General features: G+C 38.1%; 1 protein-coding gene across 24 annotated transcripts in view; it reads left to right on the plus strand.

Annotated features, from left to right (window-relative positions):
* CNTN4 (contactin 4) overlaps window positions 1-10,548 on the plus strand; it is a 657,650-nt gene that overhangs the window by 588,824 nt on the left and 58,278 nt on the right. The window lies entirely within an intron of this gene.

Raw genomic sequence — 10,548 nt, forward strand, 5'->3', positions numbered from 1 at the left:
TCTGACACAGGGACTTATGCTAATAGTGATGCTATTTGAAGGGTGGTTTCACACCTATCCGTCTCAGTGGGGTTTTAATTCGACCCATAACAATAAACAGCAACGTGTATATTTATCAAAAACAACCAAAACCCCTAGCAAACAAGACACTCCACTGTACGTGCTTCACCGCCTGGGGAGCAGATGAGAGAATAATCCATGACAGATGTCAGTCACGTTGCTCAATACTAGAAGGTGCCCAGATACTATGGTAATGAGAGTGGTATTAGAACCTATCTACATAGGGGCTGGAACTAGCGCTGCTGGGGGCGCTACCACACTCCCTGGCTTGAACTGGTTTTCATGATCTACAGGGTTCCCAGTTTGGTTCAATGGCTCTCAGCAGCCCCATTATACAAATTGTTTCAGCACTCCTGCCTCTATAGATATAGAAGCACACTTTTCTCACCTTTGTGTGAATTGTAACTGTTTTAAATAATAATAATTAAGAGCTCCGTGTCTGAGGACAAATTTGATTCTAGTCAGCCCTAGTGAGGGGTTACAATGGAGGCAGAATTTGCCCCTAAGTTATGTCTACACTGCAGCTGCGCACATACCTCTCAGTATGGGTAGACAGACACGAGCTAGCATGCTAAAAACTAGCAGTGTGGATGCAGCGGCATGTGCTGTCATTTGGACTAGCTACCCAAGTTCAAACCCGCCCAACCCACTGAGTACATACTTGGTGGATAGCCCAAGCCACTTGCAATGGGCCATACTGCTATTGTTAGCATGAGCTAGCAGAGCTAGCACATGTCTGTCTGCCTGCACTGGGAAGCATGCTCCCAGATGGTGTCCAGGCAAACCCTTAGGGACTGATTCTGATCTCACTTGATGTAAATCAAAACTAACTCTATTGAAGTGAAGAGGGTTACACAGATGTAAAACCAGCATAAGTAAGATGAGACCCATACCCTGGGTCTACAGGGTCTGATTTTCAAAAATGCTAAGACCCACATCTCCAATTGAAGTCAGATGCACCTCCACAAATCAGGCCCTGACTGTACATTCATAAAAGGTTAATATTTAAAAATATTACTTTGTTTAGCTGATGCTGTTGAAAAGTAGTAATTTTGTAATTTAAGAATTATCTAATTCTTCCTTATTATTATTATTAGAGGCAGCCTGTTTGCTACTTAATGCAAAAGTATATATTGCATCTGGTCATTCTTTATTGATCACATGGTTTAAGTATCACTTCACATTGTGTTGAGGTTATAAGAGATTAGCAAGTATTATTTTTTCATCTTCAATGCTCAGTAGGAACTTGATCCCATTAACATTAATAGGACCTACACATATGTGTGAAGCGGAGAATATACCCTGAGGTCTGAGACATGGATATTAACAGTGAACACAATTTTAGAATCTAGCCCACAAAAAGTATAAAAGCACATAAAACTGTTCTGAACTCTAAATGACTGAGTAAAGTATTGTATTTTTACATTGAAATATCTGAGTTTCTATGCCTTAAGTAACACATGTAATAGTTGGGGTGAAATATTTCTGAATGCCATATTTTAATTCAATTTTGTGGTCTACAAAAGGACTAATTTATCAGCTGATGTGTTCTCTGACCTTAAGATATGTTTTTATTCTTTTTGATCTCATCATATGTCATTGATTACAAAACGGTGAAGGTCATACATCAGGAGACATCTTTTCTAACCTTTCTGTGTTCTTCCATTAACAATAAGCATTTCTCTTTCTTAAATCCTATTGCCCTCTTTCCCCCTCCCTCACGAATTTGAAGAGGGATGCCAATAGTGTCACATATAGGGTGATCAAGGACGGAGGATTTGGAGGGGGAGGAGAGGAAGGATAATATCTGTTACACCAGATCCAGGGAGGCTTAAAATAATCTCTGGCAAACAACCAGAGAGATGAATAAATATTCGTATTATGCATGAGTAGATGTCTTAAAAATATAACTTTCTGACAGGTGCCCACAGGGCTGTTTATTAACATGCCATTGTCAGAAATTCTGAACTTCAGTGGTTTTCCAAACCAATCAGAATACATTTTTGGTTTGTTCTGTTAGTTCTAAGTGAAAACTGTCCTGGCCTTTGAGACCCAAATTCTTGCAAACCTTGCATGTATGGTTTGACCTTTACATTAAAAAGCAGGGGTTGCATCTGTATGGATAGGGAACAATTCAGCAGATATTATTAGGAGATGTGTAGAACACAGGATGTGTTTACATGCAGCATATACATATTAATTTTCAGTCATTTTTCCATTTTTGCTGTACCTGAGGCTAAATGTTCCAATTCTTCCATGACATAAAAAGACTTAGTACTGGAGTGTTTACATGACAAATAGAGTAAACAGTGTTAGGCATATACTGTCGAATGCTGGCTTATTTGTACTTTAATGTAGTCACATAAGTGGCTTTTTATAGTGGCAGCTCTGAGCTGCTGGAGGACTAATTCAGATTTTAATAGCAAAGCTGAATACATTAACTATAGAGAGACTCTGGGAAAGGGAACTTCTTTAGTTACTGCAGAAGCAACTTATTTCCAACCAGGTACCTCCTCTGCACACCACAACTGCCAATCCTGACTCCTGTCTTCTGCCTCTTTCAACTCCACATTCTCAGAGTGGGCGCACGCAGCCTGCTGGAATGGTTCCCCTGAGCCTTGCATTGTCAATGGCTAAGGGAGGACCAGCTTCCTTCATCTTCCCTGATGTGTTATTTTGTGTTTTGTTTACGTGCACAAGTCGGATACCATTTGCTTGCAGAACGGCTTAATTACCAACAGTTCCCTTCTCACTCGGATAGCAATGACTAATACACAAATGAAGTTTCTCTGGCACGCAGGGGTTCAGGAAGGAGCTGTGTACACAAGCTAATAATGACATTAATGCAAATGATCTTGCTACTGCTCCCTTCCCAAAATAAGATAATCCTTCTGGTACATCTTGGTGCCTGTGAGTTACACTAAATACTTTCATGAGTTTGTGGCAAAATTACTTTGACATACATGATCCTCTTAATATGATTTAGTCCTGTAGCTTTGGAGAAATGGAATGATCATATCAGTTCTTAACACTCAAACTATGTAAACAGGTGCAGTGTATACCTGTTTTGGTATAGCCCTCTGTATCATATAAAACAGCTTCTAAATCTGAAACAATATTGGTTTAATTGTTCGGCCAAGTGAGTATATGGCTTCACACCAGAGGCCTTTGCACTATCCTAACAGGAAATAGTGATGGTGCAAGTATTATTGCTCTAATGGTTCGTAAACTGTAATTACATTGGAGGGATAGGGTCAGGTTCCTCACTGTACTGCACCTTGTACTACTCAGTGTATGGAAAACACTACACATTCCGAATGGTAATGATTTGCAACCCCTTTTCCCTGGTGAAAATAGCTAGATGAAGTTCAGGACAAGGGAGAATCTATGGGGTTTGTAAGTAACAGTCTGGTGGGAGTGGCTTTATTACTTTCTGGTGTCCTATACCACAGTAGGTAGGGATAGAGTCAGTATGTTTTGTAGACTGATTTTTCTGCTCTCCAGAGCAGATTATAACAATGGTTCCAGTACTTACATGCAACTAGGGCAAGGACAAGTTCTAATTACATTATTTACCTGTTTCATTTTGGGAGAAGGTTTCCAGCTACCGTTGGGCCAGCATTCAAAGCAGTGAATGGCTTAACAGATTTAAATAGTTGTTTACTTTTATTTTTGTTTGTGTCTCAGACTAGCTTGCATCCATCTCAGATTGGCTGCTTTGGTTTTCAGCTCTTTATCTCCACGCAGGAGTAATGTGCAAAGATATACACCCTGGAATAGACTGAGATAGAGGTCTTTGCTAACAGCCTCCACTTTCTCCAGCAGCTCGGGTTTGGATTCTTTTCTCCCACCCCCAGTGAGCACGTTACTTTGTGGATACACTGATTTAATGAACTGTTTTTAAAATCCTGTGGTTTGGCAAAATTCAGCAAATTCCTCTGAGGAATATTTACCTCCATTGTCTGAGAGCTTTTCAGGGATTCCATATCTGACAATTCATGGATTATTGTAATACCTTTGATAATGTTCAGGCTTGTAGTTCAAAGAGTATTGTATTAATCAGTATTGATACAGGCTTTATTGTCCCACATAAACCACATCCCTGGTCTGGAATGGTCTTGCAAATGTTAGCTTGCAATCTATGGCTCTTTTGCATTTCACATACATCTTTTGTTTGGACACTTTGAAATAAGTGGTCTACTTGCTGCCACGTGCCAGGCCGAGACAATATGTCCCTGCCTTGTGTTTTGTATTATACCCATAGAACCAGTGTGGATTTGCACTCTTGTATCTTGTTTTAGTGGATGTGAAATAACTATTTTCTCACCTTCAACAATTAAGATTATGCCATCCAAGACAGAGCTGAAAAGAACTTAAGTGTCTTGTTCCAAAACTTTGCTGCATTAGAAAAATATTACTTTCTAATGTCTGGCCATCTATCCAATATTGCATGTTTCAGAAGTTTTGTTCTGAAAGTGATTGGTGCTGGAGAATTTAGTGTTTCTTCAAGTGATTTAATTTTTCTATAATAGGGTGATCGAGCCAATACTAATGATCACACTTGCAATCAGACGGAATTGCTTTTCTGCTTGTGCATAATGCTCTTCAGATTGGTCTGAGTGACTTTGTTACATTCAGTATTAGTCAGCCTTTCTGAGGGTCTACTGCACCAATGCCATTCATAGAAGCATCTGCTTGGCAAGGTCAAGATTTCAAATAAAAACGCAGGAAAACACTGAATCGGGTTGGGTTGCAAAAAGGTCCATCATATTATGGAAAGCAGTGTCATGTTCTTTATCTTAAATGAAATTCATTGACTTGTTTTAGTATGGCCATGGTGGTGCATTAATTTCAAACAGTTTGGTGCAAACTTTGCCAGCTACAGTAGTTAACTACAAGAACCTTTATATGGTTGTTTCATGTTCTTTATTGGAATGATTTAAACTGGATTGGTTTGATCCCATTTCCATCAAACAATGTTCCAACTAGTTTACCTCCAGTACACACAGCAATCTTTTTTCCCTAGGTTCAGACATATCACTAAGGCTGCTTAAAAGAAGGAGCCTCTTTTGTATTGCATTGCAGTAGTGTTTTCAGACCCTTGCAACTCTTTCATAGGTCTCATCATTCTTGCATTGTAATTCTTCTCATGGTGGGATGATGCTTAGAGTGTCAGATTTCATGTTGTCAACTGGATCTGCAGATCACCCCAGTTTAATAACTGCAAGATTTAAACATGAAGCAGTGGGCTCAAGTTGGGGAAGTCTAGGTTGGATATTAGGAAAAACTATTTCACTAGGAGGGTAGTGAAGCACTGGAATGGTTACCTAGGGAGGTGGTGGAATCTCCTTCCTTAGCAGTTTTTAAGGTCAGGCTTGACAAAGCCCTGGCTGGGATGATTTAGTTGGGGTTGGTCCGGCTTTGAGCAGGGGGTTGGACTAGATGACCTCCTGAGATCTCTTCCAACCCTAATCTTCTATGATTCTATGACTCCAGGTCCATAACTGAAGATGCTTGAGTGTTCATAACAAAAATCTCAGTCCTCAGCATGTCTGCATTTCTGCTTATATTTGTACCTTATACTTTGTCATTTAGTTCCATAGCCATAGAAACTCTTGCTTGTACAATGCAATGGAACCAGAAGGCTGAATTTGCTGAATACAGCATGTGCTTTGGTATAATGTTTCTTTGGGCTCTCCAGTGTCAAGTTTAAATCTAACATTATGAGATCAGCAAATGTTTGGCTTGTGCATGACTGATCTATTTCTCAAACATTAATGCTGACTATATCAAAACAAATGTGTTGTGTTCAGCAACTTTGTCCTTTATCATGTGTTGGTCAAAAATCTACGTGGCTTAATTTGAGTCATATCTACATGCCTCTCCCAAGTTTTGTTGACAATTTATTAAGTTTAGTACAGTGACCACCATTTTCTGGGTATATTATTTCATTTGCAGGTCTTTAACTACAACATTTCTGTGCCCTATGGATATACAAAGTACAGATTTTCTGCAAGTGTTTGGGCTGTCTTTTTGTAGCCCCTTTTTTTTCCCATCACTGACTGCACATGCATTTTATCACCATGCATTTCACCAGCTATTGATCAAGAAGATATTCCCTAGGAGAGAATTTGCATCGAATACTTTACTACCTCTAACCATTTCATCACTGTCTGCATAGTATTAGCCACAATGTCTGACTTAAGAATTCTAAATCACTGGTCAAATGTCTCTTTGCATTATTCCCCATAGAATTTTTGTCTAAAAAAGTCTGAATTTGCTCCAGACATAAGGTATATTTCATATTTGCCAGAATAAGATTTTAGAACCTTGGCATCCTCTTCACAGATACTCTGTGAGTTATGACCCAGTCTTTCACCATATAAATATAATAAATTGCTGCTTTTTTTCTTCTCTCTGAGATTTGTTTTGAGGTGGTGGTGCTTTGTGACATGCAGTTGCTTTACATTTCTTTCCCAGCTGACTGATGTACATCATCCAATTTTAAACTCCTAAAAAGTTCATCCTGGCACCAGCCAGGAAGTCTGCTTTGAACTCTGAAAGTTAGTATGATCAGGCTGTCATTTCCAGGAGCCCTGATAGTTCTCTCTGACTCTGCCATTGAGAAGAGAGCAAGTTTCAATGGCAACTTAATGTTGAACTAGAGGGGGATATACCTGTCATGCTGCCTGGTATGGGTCACCCCTGAGAATGCCACATTCAGGGCAGTCACCTCAAAACTGGTAGTTATTCCAACATTAGAGTTCACCAAGCTTACCACCCAGACAACTGGACTTCTGCGATTATTAAAACCAGAAATCACATATAAAGTTCTTCCAATCCAAAAAGGTCAGACACGCATCCCAGGTCAAAATATACTTGAGATCTTACCCCAAAAATCACACATAGCCAACCCTTTAGGAACTAAAAACTTTAATAATATAAAAGAAAAGGAAAGATTGTTATTAAGAGGGTAAATGAATCATGTACATTACAGTTGATTTCAGAGTTTGTAGATCAGGATAATACCAGTGATGTTAAATCTGGTAGTTGGCAAATAAATGTCTTTAGATCATCCAAAAGCCCAAATGATAGCTTAGCTGTAGTCTGTTAGAGTCCTTGCATGAATTATCCAGGGCAATCCAAGAAGTTACTTGGACATCTCTGTCCAATGGCTTAAACTTTCCCTGTTTAAAGTTCAACAGACTAGAGATGGCAGGATTTTGCCCAAGGTCCAGTATTTATAACTCTCCGGCAGGCTGACAAGCCTCCTTACAGAAATTGTCACAGCAAGTTGGATCTTCATTGTTAAACTTCTTTGAAGTTAACCTTCTGCTTCCCATGCATAAACAAACAAACCAGATACTGTACATTGATTTACATAAGGTAATTGCTGGCCATGCATTATAACAGGGATGGATAATTGACGACCATCAGTTATTATCATTAGTCTCATGCATTATATACGCATCTTTGGTTTTAAGGCTGGTTGAGTACGGTCACATACATCATCTAAAGAGACTTGAAAAGGATTTAGCATCTACAAGCTGATTTGGTGACATTGGTAAACTTCTAACAGGATATAGGTAAACACGGACAAATACATTTAGCAATTATTCTTGATTCTTATCACTACACGTGAACAAATTAGTGATTGCTAGTCTAATTAACATTTCTTTGATACCCACACACAAGAGAATTGTCCTGATTACAACCATCTAAGGGTCATACTGGTTTGCCAGTGTCACAATACCCAGTAAGAAAAAGGCATAGCTTCCGTAGACCAGCAATCAAAGAGAGGCAATTTGGGCTGCCTATGGCTTGGTTTTTGGTAATTATATTTGATGGCACACTATGTATTGTCAACTAATATCAGGGCCAAAACTATTCAGTTACCCATCATCAAGAACTTTAAAAAGGTCAAAAGGCGGGGGGGAGAGACAATTTTAAAATATTTTATTAAGTAGTGGAGGACCATTTTTATGGGGACTCATCGTATATATGTAAGATGTGAGCATTCTATAAAAAATAATACTAGTTTAAAGAAATAATTTTGGGTAAAGAAATCCCAATTTTGGCTTAATAATGTTTTTTTTTTTAAACCCACTATTGATCTCATGCTTCAACAAATCCAGATTTTTTTAGGTACAATTCTATGGGGAAAATACAGGGGATATAGAGACATTTGACCTCTGATTTATTCATGGTTTGGTTTTGTGTTTTTCTTGTTTAGTTTTGGAGTAGAAAAATAAAATTGATTCCAACTCTGGTTTTCAGTAGAGAGACTATCTCTGTGCATTTCTTTACCACTTTCTAAAGAAAAGTGTGATAATTTTCACATAGTCTGTTAAAACTAACCAATATGTGTAAGTATTGAAAAATGTTTCTGTCTTCTGACTCACAAACAGTTAGAAATCAGTAATGAACACTAAATTTTAGCAATTAACAAAAGCAATAACGTTAGGCCATAAAATTGCAACTGAGTACATTCTTCCTAATTGGACTGTTTCCAATGACACCAATTATTTTCTAGGATACAATTAAGTGTCTTCTAGTAGGATTAAATATGATCCAACGCATACACTGTATGAAAAAAAAAGTTTTTAAATGAGAAAGTTATTCATTTCAGTGATCCTTCTTTGTCACCTTCCCAAACTGTTGTAGCCATGCCCCCTGGGGCTGTCGTGCTGGTAGTGGATCTTCTAAGCCAGTGGTTTTCAACCATTTTTCATTTGCGGACCCCTACAAAATTTTGAATGGAGGTGTGGACCCCTTTGGAAATCTTAGACATACTCTGCGGATCCCCAGGGATCCATGGATAACAGATTGAAAACCACTGTTCTGTGGTAATGACAACCTTTCGTGGACCCTCAGATGTAGTCTGCCTCCCTCCAGGGGTCTGCGGACCACCGGTTGAAAATCACTGTTCTAAGCTAAGCCTGGTCAGTAGTTGGATAGAAGTGAAAGATGTGTTGTTGATGTCCAGTAGGTGTCATTTTGCAAAGCAGTATTACAATTTCAAGCAGAATTCCAGTGTGTTGCCTTACTGCATTTCCCCCATAGTTTTAATTGGGGTGAGTTATTATTCACTTCTTCTCCTAAATACAGTAGTTGAATAGTCTCATTGTAGACCACTTTGGGATCTTCATTTTGAGACACGAGTCATTTCCATTCCAAATCATATATGTAGGGTCAAATGTTCAGAAATCATCTTCAGAAATCAAAATTTGTGGGGTATGCATTTTATGCATGCAAAACTTGCATTTAATAATACTTAGACATTTCCTTTCACCTGTGGATCTGAAAAAGTACTTTGGAAACATTGACTATGGTTCAGAGAACACCCTTTTGAGGTAAAATAAATTGAATTATTTCAGTATCTCCATTTCTCAGATAAGTAAATTAAAGCACAGAGATTGCAAATTGTCCAAGGTCACACAGCAGATCCCAGGATCCATGCTATAACATTTGAACCATATTCCCTTCCCCCCTCAAATTTTGCAGACACTATTAAGGAGGACTGCTGAAAATGTAACCCACAGAGTATAAAATGTGTGCGTGCCATGGAATGTGTGATTTTTACCATCCTCATAGTTCTTGTTAGAATGTCTTTTCCTTTTGGTTTTCTTAATGCCAACATGACAAGCAGTACAGCCATGGACCATTAGCACTGTGTTGTAGTAGAGAAAGGTCAGTAACTTTCCATAACATTTTATAAAGATTATAGCAAGCATAATGGCTTACTGAACATGTCCCTCTTTTAAAGCCCCATCCAACTACTACCGAGTTTTTCCATTGACTTCTCTGGGAGCTGCTTCAGTCCCATAATTGGTTAACTATTATAATTGGTTAACAACTGTATATTGTTATACGGCATTCCTTTAATTTATGATCATTGCTGGACAGAAAGTGCTTTGAGAAAAAATGCTTGTTTCTTGCCTTTTTTACATTTAAATTGAACTCTGATACCTAAAGGATTTAACAAGTGAATACAACACACTCAGGCAGCTGAATTAAAGTGTAAAGTATAATACTTTTCACTTAGGAAAAGCTGCTCAAATGAAATAGATTACTTTTTTTTCTTGTAAACACTTACTGATCATAACAAATAAAACTTGTAAACATAATATGACTGTTTAGCCTCATTAAACTTGTAGCAGACACTTAATTTTTTCAGGCAATTCAAATGGTCTTCTGTAGTACTGATTTAGTTTAATTGAACATATTACCATGAGCAGATAATAAGAAATATATTGAAGATATCCATCTGGCTTGCATTGTAAACCTTGTGCATTTCATTCTCCATGGCTGTCACAGGCCTTACTAATTGCTTCATTTTGGCTGTTTTACAATCAGTATGATTTAGCCATTAATGTGATAAAAGTCTTACTGGAGAAAAGCAAGATATTAAAAAGCATAGATCTCTGACCTACCTTACTTGCCAGTTTTGGACTTATCTCTAGCATTATTAAAGTTATATTTTTAACA

Source organism: Chrysemys picta, chromosome 7, assembly GCF_011386835.1.
Source record: "Chrysemys picta bellii isolate R12L10 chromosome 7, ASM1138683v2, whole genome shotgun sequence".
NCBI classification, from domain to species: Eukaryota; Metazoa; Chordata; order Testudines; family Emydidae; genus Chrysemys; species Chrysemys picta.